Source organism: Carcharodon carcharias, chromosome 14 (genome assembly GCF_017639515.1).
Source record: "Carcharodon carcharias isolate sCarCar2 chromosome 14, sCarCar2.pri, whole genome shotgun sequence".
Classification (NCBI taxonomy): Eukaryota; Metazoa; Chordata; class Chondrichthyes; order Lamniformes; family Lamnidae; genus Carcharodon; species Carcharodon carcharias.
In genome coordinates, this window is record NC_054480.1 from 66,826,896 (window position 1) to 66,843,936 (window position 17,041).

A 17,041-nucleotide genomic window follows, 5' to 3' on the forward strand; every position below is an offset into this window, starting at 1 on the left:
AGATGATGATGAAATGCAGTGAGGACACTCCATAGATCTTCATATAGCCACTGAGGATACCTGACTCCTGTCTGGTCGAGGGCAGATTGTTTGCGATCTGTGACTATGGTCATATCACAGAGACGCAGCCATGAAACTTTAAATGCATCTGATCCTTTGGCAGCCTTCAGCACCTAAGCCCTAAGGAGCACAGCATCACAGGTCACAGATGCTGAAGAGATGGGAGCCAGCGCCACCTTAAAGCTGCTGAGAGCACTCAGTGACGCCTGCCCACTACATTCTGGCAGCAAAGACAGGTACCGTCGAGGTGCAGGCATCACTAATGTGGCCAGGGAGGGTGAAGCTGAATCATCACTTTGATCTGAAGGCTGCACAAAGCACAGGGATGAATCCTGGACCGAGACACCTGTCCTTATCTTGTGCATGAAGATTTTGAATCTGAGTGACAAGAACACTGCTCATCAGAACAAGGAGCATAAGCAGGAAGACATTCATGGGTGTTTATTGACAATAATGAACATTATGTACAAGTGATTAACATCTGTGCCCAGGCTGTGCAAATGCACTCACTTCACTTCCTTGCCCTCACCTGCCACCTGGACATGCTCTGGCGTGCCTTTTTGTCCTCCGGCAGCGGAAGTCCCCAATGGGGGCACTCTACGGGTGTGTCCTCCCATTTTTCTTCGGGGCCCTGGGATGGAGGGTGTTGCATGCAGCAGTCCCATACAACCATAGGATGTGTCAGTTCACGGACTCCGAAGATGCCTGCGTCACTTGCAGCCTTGCGGAGTCCATGGACCATGTTTATATAGGGTGCCTTAGGCTGCACTCCCTTAAAGTTATTTGAAAAAGCTTTTACTGCTGTTTTGTTTGTACTTCAGTCCCACGCTCCTGATCTATGAACACCCAGTGCGGAGGGGGGCCGGGAGGACCTCCTCATGAACCTGTTCCTGGGCCTGGCCAAGTTGGCCATTAACGGGTCCAGGCAGCGGGTGATCAAGAGGGTTGTCCGATCCGACTGTCTGCCCCTCTTCTGCAGCTATGTTCTCGGCTGGGTGTCCCTGGAGAGGGAGCAAGGGGTGTCTGCTGGCACTGTTGAGGCCTTCCATGCCCAGTGGGCACCATGGGGACTGGGATGCTTTATCAACCCTTTTTAATCACATTTTGATTTAATGTTGGTAAGTTTCCTTTGAATTTTGTCTTTTTCCCTTTAAGGGGCTGCTTTTGCTTTCTCCCTGATAGTCTTAATTTAATTTAATTGTTTGACTCAAAAGAGTTACATCTTCTTAACCTTCCTAAATCTGCCACTATGTCTTGGTGCTCCCCGAACATCCACAGCGGAGGTGAAGGCAGCTTTCTGACTGCTATGCCCTGTCTGTGATGCCCTTCATGGGCGTCCTCTGGAGGGCTGAGACCAGGAGGGGCCCAGCCTGCTTTCAGGGTCTTGCTGTCTGGCTGTGGCACCCTCCTTCAGCTGTGGAGCTGGAGCTGCTGGGCACACAGGAATAGAGGATTCGGAGGGGGTGGATACTCTTGGAATCAACTAGGTGGATGGCCCTGGGATGTGGACCTGCTGATTCTCCTCCCTATGAGTGCCCAAGGGCCCCTGGCTGACTCCTTGAGGAGAATGGGTATCTGAAGTGTGATTGAGCTGCCCTGCACCTCTAGCATATACATACTGTTGGGGGTCAACTATGGTGTCAGCGATGGAGTTCAGCCTGTGCAGCAGTGCAGGAGTGACATAAGGACCAAGGTCTCCATGGCGGCTGCCATCCTGCCAGTATTGACCTCAGTGCATTGCAATGCCGGCACTATCACCTCAGCCTGAAGATGGACGGACTCCTCCATTGTGCCTTGCAATCTGAGGAGTACAGCAGACATCCCTTCCTGATGTTCCCGAGCTTGCCTTTGCAGCTCCAGCAACTGTGGCATGACTGAGTCCAGAGGCTCATCATCTGACTCGGGCTCAGCAAGCTTCTGGTCTCCAGCACTCCTCAGAGTACCGGATGCTTGGGAACTCCTTGCCGTTGCCTGCTGTGGATCAGATAGTATGATGTGCTCATAAGATTGTGATCCTGAGGCTACTCTAAAGCTAGGTCCCACCAGGACATGTGTCTCTGCACTGGTGGAGGGTGTGGGTGAGCACAGTGACAGGCTTTCATCCGGGTGCCTTCAGATTCCTCTTCAGAGGTTTCATTGGGGCTTGATTGGAAGCCCTAGGTCATAGATTTGTCGGCTGTTTGGCAGATGTGCCTGCGAAAGCAAGGAGAGGTAATTACTGCATGGCAGTGGCCTGTGAGCACATCACACACAGCATGGTTGTCTGGTGGATATTGCACTACTGGACACTCACTTGGTAGAGCAGCGCCAACCTCACCGTCAGCACAGGACCGGTTCCGGTCATCGCCAGCAGTTGCATGGCTCTGTTATTAAAGCCCATGAGGACCTTGATCTCAGGCATTCCTCTACCAGCCTGTGACCTGTCCTTGTTTTGTGCCAGCTTGTCCTGCATGAATAGAGATGGACAGAGTGCAAGCAGGATGCCTTTCAGGTGTTACAATCCCCAGCTGAGGTTACTCCGAGACAAGCCTGATCCCAGAGTGGAACCCAGCTTGATAGATCCTAACTTTTATTTGTTTGTTTAGAAACGTGGAGAGTAGCTACTGAAAAGAGTCACAAGAGTCAGCTGATAGACTTTTAACAAAAGAATAAAACATTTATTAAGCAAGAAAAGATGAACTATACTACAATACTCCGTCACCCACAAATATAACTTTATAGATAATTACAGATTTGTAAGGATAACACAAGTTACAAAAGCTAACTTATACTCTAAGGCACACAGTAAGTACACAGTCTATGTAAATCTATGACACCCTGTGGTCAGACACACCACACTATGAAACCAAGTTACAGATGCCACCTCAACCAGATACTATGGATGTCTCCATTGCCCCAGATGCGTGTGATACCATGAACCAACGGTGTCCTTGAATTCCATCCTTTGCATGAGGGTTTCCAATCTCGACTCTCCACTCTGTCTCACTGACTTAGTCATCAACAGTACACCACTGCTTCACAGGCCCATAGCAAAGAGTTACAGACCTTCAGTTGTCTCTTCGGGCCTTCTTGCCTCTTGCAAGCTGTTTTCACTTTAAATCTACTTTCTACAACTTTTGTCTCTTTAAATCTGAAGCTTGGAGCCTTTCTGTCTCTCTTAACTTCCCTTAACAGGACCTTTTCCAGATTCCTGTCCTTCCTTTGACTAGAAGGTAACTTTTGGACTTTCTCTTCTTTCACTCCTCTGGGTTTCTGGGGTTTTCCTTAGCTTGAGACTTGTTACCTGTCCCCATTTAGGCTGCTTCTGCTTCACAGCTGTCTTTAGACCAACTGAACTGAAACAGCTTCCAAATCAAACTGTTGTGTTCCTTCTTCTATGTGTGTGTCTGTGGGACAGACCTGCCTCTCTGGGCCTCTGTTGCTAGGCAACAGTCCAATACTTCTACCCTTGTATGTTTACTTTCTCTTTGGGGGTCATAAAACTCCTCATTAGAATTGCAAGCACCTTTCCAAAGTGAAACTAAAACCCCATTTGACCTTTCTTAACACTATTACAGAAATACAAATCAAACTTAAACTTTAAGGCTAAAACTCATTCCTAACACCGACAATACAAATAAAAGGCACTTCAACTATCTATATTTCCTAACACAGGCCAGGCAATAATTATGCATGACATGTGTGGCTGGTGAGTGGTCGCAAGGATGGGATGAGGACAATGAAGGTGTGTGTGAGAGAGCGAATGGTGATGCCCCTGGAACTGGCAGTGAGTAAGGGCCCTGTGGATGTGTATTAAAAATAGAAAATGCTGGAAAAACTGAGATTTTTCCAGCATTTTCTGTTTCTCTTTCAAATTTCCAGCATCTGCAGTATTTTGCTTTTATCCTGCGGATGCGCGATGGGTTTGTGAGTGTGTGAGCTGAGAGTGACGAGAAGAGTGTCTTACCCTGGTGGAACGGAGGAGATCATTCATCTTCTTGTGGCACTGGGTGGCTGCCCTCTTTTGCTGGGCATTGGTGCTGACCACCACTGCCACCGCCTCCCAAGGCAGATTAGTGAGATTGATGTTCATCCTGCGGCCAGAGCGGGTTAGAGGACATCACAACAAGCTTCCACAGCATTCAAAAAGCACTCGAGGTACGTGTCATTGAACCTTGGGGTTGCAGTCTTTTTGCCTTTTGGAGCTATATCCTCTTTGCAGCAGTTGTGGGTTGGAAGTACTGAGAAGTGTGCATGCAGCTGCACTTTAAATATGGCACGCAGTATGATGAAGCAGCGAAGTGATGCCTTGGCTGGCGACGAGACCTCGCCCGCCATGGAAACGTTATATTTCCTGGGAATGCATAATTAACGTGGCGCGTTTAGAACAAAATGGCGTGAAAAGCTGCCATTGCAGCTGACGGGTAAAACGACGTTTTACCTGCCCACTACCGCACTTAGTGCAAATCTAGGATGATTCTGCCCCTCACCTTTGAACTCTCTCCAAAAGTCACTCCAACTCGGATAGCTTCAGCAATGGCCCACATTGCAGGGTTTTAATCTTGCCTTCCGAGATTCAGTTCCCCTCGATTCCTGAGTAAACCCAAACACAAGGTCGAAAGCACAATTTCAGCTCTTCAGTCATGTCAAGCAGAACACCACTGCCCCAATGGCCCACAGCACAGAGTCACCAACCTTCAGCTGTCTACTTGGACCTTCTGGGCTACTCCTTAACCTTCTTCAATTACCAGGCTTGGATGGCATTAACAACGGCCTATCTCACAGGGTTTCAATCTCAGCTTCTGAGATTGCAGTCCCCGGGGTTCCCGAGTATACACCCAGGCACTCAATTACAGGCACAACTTCAGATCTTTGGCCGTGCCGAGCAGAACGCTACTGCTCCCAAGGAGTACCTTTGACCCAATCGATCTTTTGACTTAAAGTCTGCTCCCCCAGCCCTTTCTTTAACCTGTAGCTTGTTTCTCTGCTTTACCCTTTTAACTGAACTTAACTGGGACCTGTTTCTTTCCCCTGTCTTTGTCCCTTACCTGGGACTTCCTTTTGGGACCTCTCCCTGCCCCCTCTCCCTTGTCCTCTGCCTGGGACATTTCCTGGCCGTCATGCTCTGCATCTGGTCACCTGGCCAGGATTTTCACGCTCTTCTTCAGCAAAAGCGCATTGGGCCAGTCTTTGGCCCAAAGAATGCAAGCTCGCTCTCGGCCTGCGTAGGAAGTCCGGACACTGTCAGGACTTGGAGTTGCCGACCTCCAAACTCAGCAAGGTAAGTATAGGTTATCATAACACATTACTCAATTGTATGCTAGGCAGAACATCTTTTTGGACTGACAGCAGCATCCTTTTAGTGGAAATTACCACTCGTGTAGCCACTGTCTAGGAACAGCATAAAACAGCTTGCTTAACCCACTGTTCAAATTTCTGATGTACTTTGCCTTTTCAGGGTAATTTGAGGCAAACTGGACACTTTTCAGGTCCAAAAGTAGCAATTTTTGTCTCCTTTGTGAGTTAGTGCGATACACAGTGAAAAATGAGCTGATAAGAGCGTTTTTGGTGGAATGAGCCCTAACCTTCTACTCCGTGCATATATCCGATACGTAGATGCTTTATTCATGATCTTTGAATCTGTAACTGCATGTAAGGATTTCCTTACACACCTTACATGCTCTATCCCATGTTAAAATTCACTTTTGAGATGGACCAATCTAATCTACTCCCTTTCCTCAACATGCTAGTTGAGAAATCCACAAATGGGTTCTTTATTGCTGTCTACCGAAACCCTACTTTCACCGGTCAACATACACTTTAGGAATGCATAGCTCCATACGCTATAAGACTATCCATATGCTATCAGCAGTATTGTAAATAGGGCCCTATCCATTTGATCACCTTGCAAGTTTCACACAGAAATAGAACATATCAAAGCTATCCTGCAGGACAATGGCTATCCTGATCAGATCATTGTTTGCTGTCTGTCGTGCAAATTCACAAATGGGCTGCCACTTTTGCACCTGAAAAATGTCTGGTAGATTTTTCATTGACCTGCAACGTTAACTCTGTTTCTTGCTCCACAGATGCTGCCTGACCAGCTGAGTTTTTCCAGCATTTTCTGTTTTTACTTCACTTGCTGACTCCCTTTGAGAGATATTTCACTGAAAAATTATTCTGTGAGCATTACAAAGCCAAGGAATCTGAATGGTAAAAAGAAACACTTACAGTCTCACAATACTTTACAGAGCCCACCCTCAACCAACCCCCATTCTCTCCTTACCCAAATTGAGTCTGACAGTGTTGAGTGGGGCATTTTTATGTTACATCCATTGACTATGCTTTAAAGGTTTGCAGGTAGACTCAGAAAGCTGCATTGCAGAGATATCAGGCATCCAAGCACCACAACAAAAAAACTCATAGCAAACTGAAGCAGTCTAACATTGCTATTCCACCCACTCTATGCTATGGGCTCTCAGAATGAGATTCCCAAATTAATGCCGCATTCATATGTGGACTTATGCCCATGAGCAAACAGATTGAAGTTGCCAGAATTAATTTCATTTGTGCCCTTCACTGAGAGCAAACCTTTACGCTGAAATGAATCCATGCCTCTGTCTCAGATCTGAAAGGACAGTGCTTGAGAATCTGAACGCACCATCTAGACTCAAATAAGCATAGCAATTAAACGCAGTGCCACCTCCGCATTTCATCAAGCACTGGCAGGTCTTAGGAATCTGACGGGGTAAAGTGAGCTGTTGCATTAAGCAGGCAGTTGCTTAATCCAGATGAGAAATGCATACCTTGTAGCAATTATAACCTGTGATCTCAGAAGTATGTCTGCTGATGATAACATTCTGTACAATAAAGGTGGCTTCTTTCTTCTGCGGTGATAAACTTCAACATAATACACGGACTGTACCTGGATCTGGAGATGCACCAGTAGCTGTAGGCTATCCTTTCTTAGGCCCATTCTATTCCTGTTATTCCCTCCTCCCAATCTTTGCTAAACCTTCCCCTATCTGGCCTGAATCTATAATGTTCCCACTCTAAAGGCTTTGGATGCTGGAACAGGTGGGACAAGACTGAGAACAATAGATTTTTATTAGGTAAGGTTTACAACAGGTATGGATTAAAGGTAGCAAAATGGAACTGGATGAGATCAGCTATGATTTAATTGACTTGTGGAGCTGAAGGGACTAAATGGAAACTTTTGTTCCTATATTCCTAAGTTCCTAGCCAAAGAGATAGCAAACAATTCCAGGTCCCCCTTTGTCCACTGCCAAAATTAGCACCAAATTTCCAATGCCTAAGCATCAGCAGGAGTTTCATTAGAATGCACTGGACCAGAAAAGCCCTTGATCTGACTGGTCTCAGTGTCTAGGAAATATATCTAGGAGCAGCCTTTATGTCAGACATCCCTGTTAGGGGCATACACTGAAGCAGGCCTTTAAGCGTTATACTGTTCAAGAATATACAAAGTGGCACTGTCACAAAGGAGAATGAGAAGATCCTGAGTGTAGGAAAACTTCAAAGTGATCTCATCTGTTCTTTGCCTGAAGATATTCTAGCAAGCGACACATTGACAGCTTTTAGCACTCTGCTCTTGTGATCTTCATGCATCCTGTCAGAAGTCAGGGCAGATTATTAACTGTATTTGCAGCAAAGTTGAGCCACAGAGAAACAATTTCACATATGCAATTCTGGGAAATAGTGGAGCAAATCTATAAAGAAATTACAGAGAGATGCAAGAACCATAAAGTGGCAATAATTAGAGGCTTTAACAACTGCAAAATTGAATGGGGCAGTGATGTGTTGTGGGCAGAAAGGGGAGAAATTTCTGAAGTGTGTTGTGGGAAACTATGTTTTCAGCAAAGAACAAAGTGTCTTTGGATCTAGTCCTGGGGAATGAAGTTGGTCAATTGGAGAATGTTATATCGGGGAGCATTTTATGAATAGTGATCACAGTATCATAAGATTATGGAAAAGGACAAGAATCAATCAAGAATAAAAATACTTAACTGGTTGAGGGCCACTTTAATCAAATTTAGGCCAGAGCTGATCCAGGTACATTTGAGTCAAAGACTGGCAAGCAGAAATGTAATGGAAAAATATGCAGCTTTTAAAGAGGATACGGATTGTCTACAGACTGGACACTTGCTCATAAAGTGGCAGCCAAAGTCAGTGCTCCTTGGATGACAAAGGATTTAGAGAGTAGGATAAAACAGAAAAAGGGAACAAAGAGACAGAACGAAAGCTATTGCAAAGGTCCATTGTAGTCACATGAATATTAACTGGACTATCAGAGAAGTGGCAGAACCAACTGGTGGAGAGAGCTGTTGGTGGAGGCAGAAGGTATGGCTAAGCTAATAAAAGTGTACTTTGCATTGGTGTTTGCCAAGAGCTTGACTATAACGAAGCCACAGTAAGCAGGAAGGTTCTTGGGATACTGCAACAGAGTGAAGTACATGAAAAGGAGGTACTAGAAAGGCTAGTGGTACTTAAAATGGGTAAATCATTGGGTCCAGATTGGGTGTATCATAGGTTGCAGAGGAAAATAAGACTAGAAATTGCGGAGGTGCTGGTCACAATTTTCCAATCTTCCTTTGGTAAAAAGGGTAGTGCCAAAGGACTGGAGGATTGGAAATGTTACACCCTTGTTGAAAAATGGGGAGAAGATAGTGCTAGCAATTATAGGTCAAGTAATTTAATATCAATGATGGGGAAGCTTTCAGAAATAGTAATAAAGGGGAAAATTATCGGCCACTTGTATAAAGCTTTTTTCCTTTCATGCGATGTGAGAAGGATATTTCAAGAACAGCAATTATGTGAATACATATTATTTTCAAATGACCAACCACAATGTTGATCATCTGCCTTATTAAGGTGATCACCTGGAACTGCAAACTCAAGTTTGTGGATCTCAGTGCCATCATCAATGACCTGCAAATCTCAAAGATTATTTTTGTGCTAAGAGAAAATGGGCACTCTGAACTCTGAGAAATGATTCAATGCACATATATTTGTTATTTATGATGATTTAATCTGAAACAAGATCCTTTAGTTTTGCAAATGGGTAAGATGTTGGGTGGAATCTTCCATCCTGGAGAGTAAGTCTAGTGAGAGATGTGGAGGTTGGAATTATTTCTGCTGGAGAGCGAGACAGCTGAACACATGAGATTTTTTTGCTGTTCAGCTTATTAATTATGCATTCACGAGGAGCACACTGAATCTCATGGCAGAGTGGGCAGGAAGTCCTCCACCCCAATGTTAACTCATAGGCTCTAATGTCCATATTTAAATGGCACTTGGACAGCCCTTCATTCTTCCACTCTGCTTCTTGACTTCTCCCTAGTCCTGTCTCAGTCTCACCCCTCCCCTGTGCCCAGCCTTGGCACAGATTGTGCTACAGGCAGCTGATATCTCTCAGTGACAGTGTGAAAGGAAGGCAAAAGCAGTGCCTACTGACTTTAAAGTCCAGGAAGAAGCCGACCTCACCAGGTGCACACCACTTCTGTATAGTCGTGAAAGTGAACATTCTAAATTCTCATTAGCAGGGCACTTAATTTGGAGGGGGGACAAGATTTTGGTGTGTTGGCCTTTTAATGAACATTCATGAGATGGAAATGGGATTCCTGACAAAGCTCCATAGGACACTCAGTCCACTTTTAAGCTGCCATGAAAGTTGGGAGACCAGGATTCTAAATTAATTTCCCCCCGTTGGGAAAGTGATTTTTGGCCTATGGCCAAATCTTGCTCCCCCACCTGCCATGATTCTTGCTGCTGGCAGTAATGGCAATTCTGCCTGTGCATTCAATTGTTCAATTATTTGATGCTTGATTGTGTGTGTCAGTTGACTGCTCACTATTTTGTGTGCTGTTAGTCAAGCCTGCAGATGTGGGTACAGAGAAACTGAAAGCAAACTGTAAATATGAAAAAGCAGACATTTCAAAAGCATTGAAATAAAGTTCCTGTTCATACATAGAGCCTGGTGAGTGTCATCTCTGCATATCTCTGAGGTATAAACCACAATAGACACACAGCTGGCAGAATGGGCAGGATGTCGCAATTAAATTCAATGTTGTAAAGTGTGAGGTGATATGTTTCAGCAGGTAGAATGAGAAAAGACAATACAAGTTTAATGTAACAAATTTAAAGTGGGTGTTTCTCCAAAAATCTTTGAAGGTGGCAGAACACGTTAACAAAGCTAATAAAGCAAATGAGAGATATGAAGGGAAAAGGCCAAGGTGTTTATTTGAAACAAACAAAATTCTCCTTATAGCAGATAAGGTTGAAAGGAGGTTTGATAAAGGTGTTTAAAATCATGAAGGATTTAGATCGAGTACATAAAGAAAAACTGTGCCCAATGGCAGAAAGATCAATAACCAGAAATCACAGATTTAAGAAAAAGAACCAAAGATGACATAGGATAAAAAGTTTTTATGCAACAAGTAGTTAGGATTTGGAATGCACTGCCTGATCGGCTGGTGGATACAGATTGAATAATAACCTCCAGAAGAGAATTTCATAAATACTTAGAGAAAAGATCGCAGGGGTTTGGGGAAAGAATGGGGAAATGGGATGAACTGAATTTGCTTTTTGAAAGAGCTGGCACAGGCTCAATGGGCCAAATGGCTCCCTTCTATGCGGTACTATTCTATGACTTTTGTATAATATACAGCGATTTACACTTCTTCTGGCATTTTAAAATTTACTTACAAACTATTAAGTTCCTTCCTAATATGTTAATGTACCTTAATTCTTACTAGATGATACATATTCCTAATTTTAATTAATTTTATTAATTTCTTAATTCACCTTTGTCCCACAGTTTTTAAAAACAATTTTTAGCATGTCAGTCCAGCATAATATTGTTTAAGGTAGCTGGAAAGTAATTTGGGTATATTGGGGAATAATTCAGCTCAAAATCCCAGCTTCCTTTTGCTTGTCCTATGTGAGGTTCCCCTGTCTTTTTCCAACCTTCCTTTTTGCTCTTCCCCTATCTTGCCTACCTCAGTACATATTAAAACCTGTTACATCTCTAACTTTTCCAAATTTGAGTACCCGTTCTTTATATTTCACAAGTTGCACTGATAGCTGTTTTCCGCTTCACTGCAGGATCCTGGGTAAATATCAGTATACAAGAGAACAAGAAACAACATTGAGCATATGAAGATTGTTCCTTCCACTCTATCACGCACTCGAACAACTCTATTTAATTTCCTGATGGAAGGTTTTGCAAAATTTCCCTTGTTGACCTCCTTCCTTTCCCCAAAAATTGTAACACCCTAGCATTAATTTAAAGTTAGCCTGTGTTGCTTTGCTTGTTTGCACCTCTTAAAGGAGAGGTACATTGTGGCTGTGGTCAATCCTGGCAACCGTACAGGAAATGAGTCTGAGCTTACAAACATGATGAATGGCACAACATGGGCATCGGCCTGAAACGTTAACTGTTTCTTGTCTTCACAGATGCTACCAGGCCTGCTGAGGATTTCCAGCATTTTCTGTTTTTAAATTGTTTCAGATATCCAGCATTCACAGCATTATCCTCTTAGTTAAATGAACTGTCAGTGACTGCTACTGTTCATTCAAACAAAGACCCGATTCATTTATTAGCACCACTTAGTGTATGTGTGAACATGTGACATACAGTAAGGTTATGTATTAAAGCCACACTAAATGAATAAATTGTGTCTCTCGGATGTGCATAATCAAGAGGATTAGTGAAACCTACTTGATCTGCAATGAGCCAGTGGCACCTGAATTGTACATGATACAAAAAGATATAGCAAAATATTTATGATCAACCAGAACGGAGAGGTTCCTCCCAGCGGATAATGAGAATTAGCACATAATCGAGACTTGTAAACTTTGGTCTGATGTCTATTGCACAACAAAATCCAAGGCACAGAAATGAAGCTAAGCACAATGTAGATTACATAAATTGAAGTGAAGGCTAAATTGGCCAGTCACTGAAAACGGGCACAAGGATTACAATGTGCAATTATCCTGCACCCACGTCTCGGAGTAACTGATTTGTGCAGAAACCTAGAAGACAGCAGAAAATGCTTCAGTACCTGTCACACTACGGTGCATTCAGAGTGCCTGTGTGCAGTGAGTGCCATTTTGGTGACTTGCCATTTCAAGTGCTCAGAAAATTGTGCTCGTGAGTCCAATATTTCATACATTGAGTTTGACCATGCTGGGCAGTGAGGTTGGCTGATATTGGACAGGAGGAAATTGGTGTTGATGGGTTATAACAATAAGGTGAAGACTCATGCTGGGCTTTGTTCTTTGCAAGTTTTATAGATTACTGGGAATGTTGGGGAATTAGAAAATGGTTAAGTGAAGTTTTCACTAGATTCTAATGTACACGATAATGACACCTATAGGATAATAATACAGAGGGCAAGAATATACGATTAATAAGGGCTTATGTCACACATCGATTGAATCAACCAATTGTCAAACATTCATACTTTTGGCCATTGTGTTATCCTTTGAACAATAACAACCTGAAGTATTAACCCCGATTTCACAAAATTTTAGAAGAAATACTATACAGATTCAAAAGATAATCAGATAAATACTTGGAGAAAAATAGCAAGAATATAAGGAAAGAAAGAAAGAACAGGGAACTAGGACTAATTGGATTGCTCTTTGAAAGAACCTCCTTAAGTGCTGTGCTATTTTAATGATTTTATGATTTATGATTTATGTTGAGATTTTCTACAATGAAGGTGAGTAGGAAGAGTCAAATATATTGAAGTTAAATAATAAATATAATTCAGGAAATTTGGTGTAGTACTGAAGTACACAAAATAGAAAGGCCCTAGTTTTCATCCCTGGATCTGAATTTTATGCTGCCCCACCAGCGGGTTTTTAGATGGGGAGGGGGCGTGAAATTGAAGGAACGAGCTTCCTTCAAGGTTTCTGCCTTCCCCAGCCTTGCATCGATTTTACGCTGGAGCGGGCAAGGTCTCAGACGGGAAGCCTGCCCTTACCCCAATTGAGGCCCTTAAGTGGCCAATAATTGGCCACTTAAGGGCCATTTTCTGCCCAGCCTCAACTTTTAGGCTGGCAGGAGGATTGACCTTCTGTGGGGGAAGCCTGAAAATCAACAGGCTTAGATCTTGGGCGAGAAGTGGGAGGGAGACACTTCCATCAGAAGCCCCTTCTAAAGTGGGCCCCCCCACCCTCATTAAGGTCAGGTCCGGACCTCCCTCACCCGGCTTCTCCCCCAAGACCCCAATCGCCCCTTTTGGACCCCCGCCAGGCCTTCCCTATGGTCCCCACCCTGGGACCCTCTAGACTTACTTGTGCCTCTCAGGCATCATCATGCAATTCCCCTTCAAGTCCACTGCAACTCTTATTGTTGCAGGGGCTGGAGCTGCTGGCCAATCAGATTGGCTGGCAGTTCTTTAAGGCGGACTTCCTCCTGAGTGAGGAGCGGAAGTTCAGCCTGCAGCCACTTAACACTCATTTGCGTATAAAGTGGCTGCGGGGCACTCGGAATCGGTGGAGAAGTGTTCCCCGCTGACTCTTCAGTTGGCAGGAGGCGAGACTCCACCATCTGAAAAATTCAGGCCCTGGTCTTTGTGGATTTAGCTCATTTCATTGGAGGAACTAGAGTTGATCTCAATATTCCCTAATCATACAATATTCCCACCCTTGATTGTTGTCCAGAAATCCCCATTACAAATGCTTGCATATGTAAAAACTAGGTGATGACTGGGTTCAGCTATGATTAGTACCCACCCTCCCACCTTATGGATGAAGAGATTGCAGACTCCAGCTTGCTGCACACATGAAGAAATGACCACCTGGATGAAGGTGCCATGAAGAAGGTGGGTGTCAATCCTTGTTTGGTTTGGACCTCAGTGTGCGTGTATACCTCTCGGCCAGGAAGGCGAGGATTGGGGAATCCGAGGGGAAAGGAAACAAACAGAAAAAAGATCCAAAAGTTCAAGGAGGCTTTCATTTAGAATTGATTATACAGCCACTTTCATATTTGGTCCCAGAGTGATGAACATAGAGCTATAAATACATCCAGTATCCAAAAACAAGACAAAACATAAGAATAAGCAGTGCACACAACAATAGGTTTTCATTGTGCAATAAATCTTGTATATAATATTCATTGGTATATCTACATTAGAAAGATAGAAAATGAAACAAATTAACTGTAAACATTGTTTTATTAACAGTGTTTTGTACATATGAATTAAAAACTTTCACAGCACATTAGACTACAGTGCTAGAAGATTGCATTTATTTCCTTTGTGATTGCATTTATTTGTAATGATTGCAGGTTCATGTTGATAGATATCCTTACCTTAGCATGCAGTTGAGCAAACCAATTTGGTTTGTTAATGACTTTGCTAGCACTAGTAATTCAGTCTGTCTCACACAACCTGCCTTGGGTCTGGTATTGCAAGTATACTGGAGGGGATTTTTCTTCCATAGTGTCTCTGTAGTGTTTTGACTGTGATTTTGTAATGGCTATCCCTTTCTTTAAATTAACTTTTTTAAAGAGGCTAGATTCCAGCCAAATGCACAATTGATAGTGTTCTAAACAAAAAAACTCCTGGTTACACTAAAAACTGCAAGAGCGAAGCTGAACCCCAGGTTAGAAGTGTTATCTAATCTTCAGATAAAATTGAAATGAATCACTCTTGTTTCTATTCTATTATATTATGACGTTCCTATACATTTCAGTTGGTTAGACTCTTATGGGTAGGATCTTATCTCCTTGGTCCCTGCCGGAATGACAGGACCATTTTCGGACCTGGAGTCTGACTCTCTGAATTGAGTGCCCAGCCATTGCTTTTTACTGGAGCTAACCAATGGTTAACCACTATTTGATCTCCCAGACCAAATAGGGAGGGTGGGCAAGAAGGTGCATCCATTCTGTTAAAGGAAGGGTTTCTAATCCAAAGGACTGCAGCATGTGTCAGTAAAGCTCACCAGCACGGGGGCTTTTCAGGCTGCAGCAACTACAGGAATGGCAAGGCGACCCAGGTAGTCTGCTCCCCAGGCCTCTCACTCCTACCTGAATGTCCGGCTGTGCGATCATAGGGACTGTAGTCATGTGGGCTCCAACGAGCACAGGAGGAAAACCTCTCCAACTAAGCATACAAGTATTGAAGTGGGTGAGGACATCAGAAGCAGACATGTGCTCCATCCAACCTGGATCAAAGACCCTGGAGGGTAGGAGAGGTGAGTGGCATAATAGTTTCAGGTACCAACCCTCACACTCTGATTTTCCTGCCATTCTCCTACACAGCACTCCTCAGATCAACACACCTTGCAGCTTCACTCATTCCTCTTGCCCCCTGCAGGCAGCCTCACATTCTCATTTGAGAAACCAAAACCCACACTCACGCTCAGCCTATTGTCCTCTCACTCACCCACCACAAATGTGCCTTCTGCCCTGTCCATTATGACCATTCACAACTCTTTGCTTTCTCTCCTTACAAGAGAAGAGAGCACAAAACTTGGTGAGAGGCAGAGACTCAGGGCGGAGGGGACAGGCACAATGTCAGCCAATGGTTATGCATGCCCACCTACTCCACCAGAAAAAAGGCTGTAGATTTCAGTAATGACCTGCCGTGAAAACACAAGCCTTTTCAGGTACTGGTGCTCAGGCACGTCGAGGGAGCTTGTCCTCTTCCTGTTAATCCTATGCTGAGGTCTCACTTTGTGTCAACTGAAGAAGGGCATACGGCTAAGGTGAAGGCAGCTGGTGTTGCTCCTGTTGCTGCTGGTGATGTGGCTGCTGCTCTTACCCCTCAGCAAATGTGGAGGGTGGAGCAGCATAAGCTGCTCCTATGCCATGGTGAAGACTGGCAGCAGGGGCATGCAGCTGAATGTGAGTGAAGTGCAGAACAGATGAAGTGCATTCCAAGAAGTTGGTGATCATCTGCAAAACAGTGAAGGCACTGTCTGCTTTGAACAGCAATCTCTCAATGTCCATCCTGAACCTCTTCAGTATAACTGATCAAAGACTTCCCAGCATGTAGGTTTCACTGGAGATGCTCTTCCTGCTGTACACGCACCTCGGTTATCATCATGAGTTGCTGATAGGTCAGCAAACAGGTTCCCTGGCTAGGTTGAAAAAGATTTTAATTTCTTTCTTAATTACCTGCAGCAGTTCATGAGTCAGTTCACCACCACCTTCTCAAGGGCAATTAAGGATGGGCAATAAATGCTGGCTGAGCCAGCAACGCCCACAACCCGTAAATGAATAAAAAGAAACCTCAGTCAATGATTAGTAACTTACCAGATAGATGCAAGGGGGTTCCCAGCTCTCCTTCAATCCTACTCCTGGGGAAATATGGAAAAAGGCGAAATCATCTTGAGCTCCCGACCTGACATCAGTTTCCAAGGATTTCCCACAACGCTTGCTCTCCTACCTGTCTCTGGGCTGGGAAAATTCTGCCCCATTTTTCAAATTAACTTTAGTTTGTCAGTAACATGAGAAAAAACTGCATTAAGCTGCCTTTGAACAAGTTCGACTTTTTTTGTGAATGGCCTTTCACTAGAAATTTTAAAACTCCACCTCCCTGAAGATGCAAGACAATTTATTCATCTACTTGTTGGGGCGGAGTTGTCCCAGATCTGCACCAAGTATAGCAGGTAAAACACTGGCCTCAATGATGGCTTTTTACACTGTATCATCCCAAACCTGCCACAGTAATTATGCATTCCCGGGGAACACTCCGTTTCCATGGTGGGCGGGCTCTCATTCTACAGTCACACCATCACCTTGTCACTTCATCATGCCGAGTGTTACATTTACAGTGCAGCTGTGCGCATACCTCTCAGTGCTTCCACCCAGGACTGCCACACAGAAGACAGGATGGCCACAAAAGGCAAAAAGACTGCAGCCCCAAGCTTCAGGGATGTGCCCCTTAAGCACCTTCTGAATGCTGGAGAGGCCCGCCATGCTGACCTCTACCCCCACTCTGGCCGAAGGATGGGCAGCTGCATCACTAAT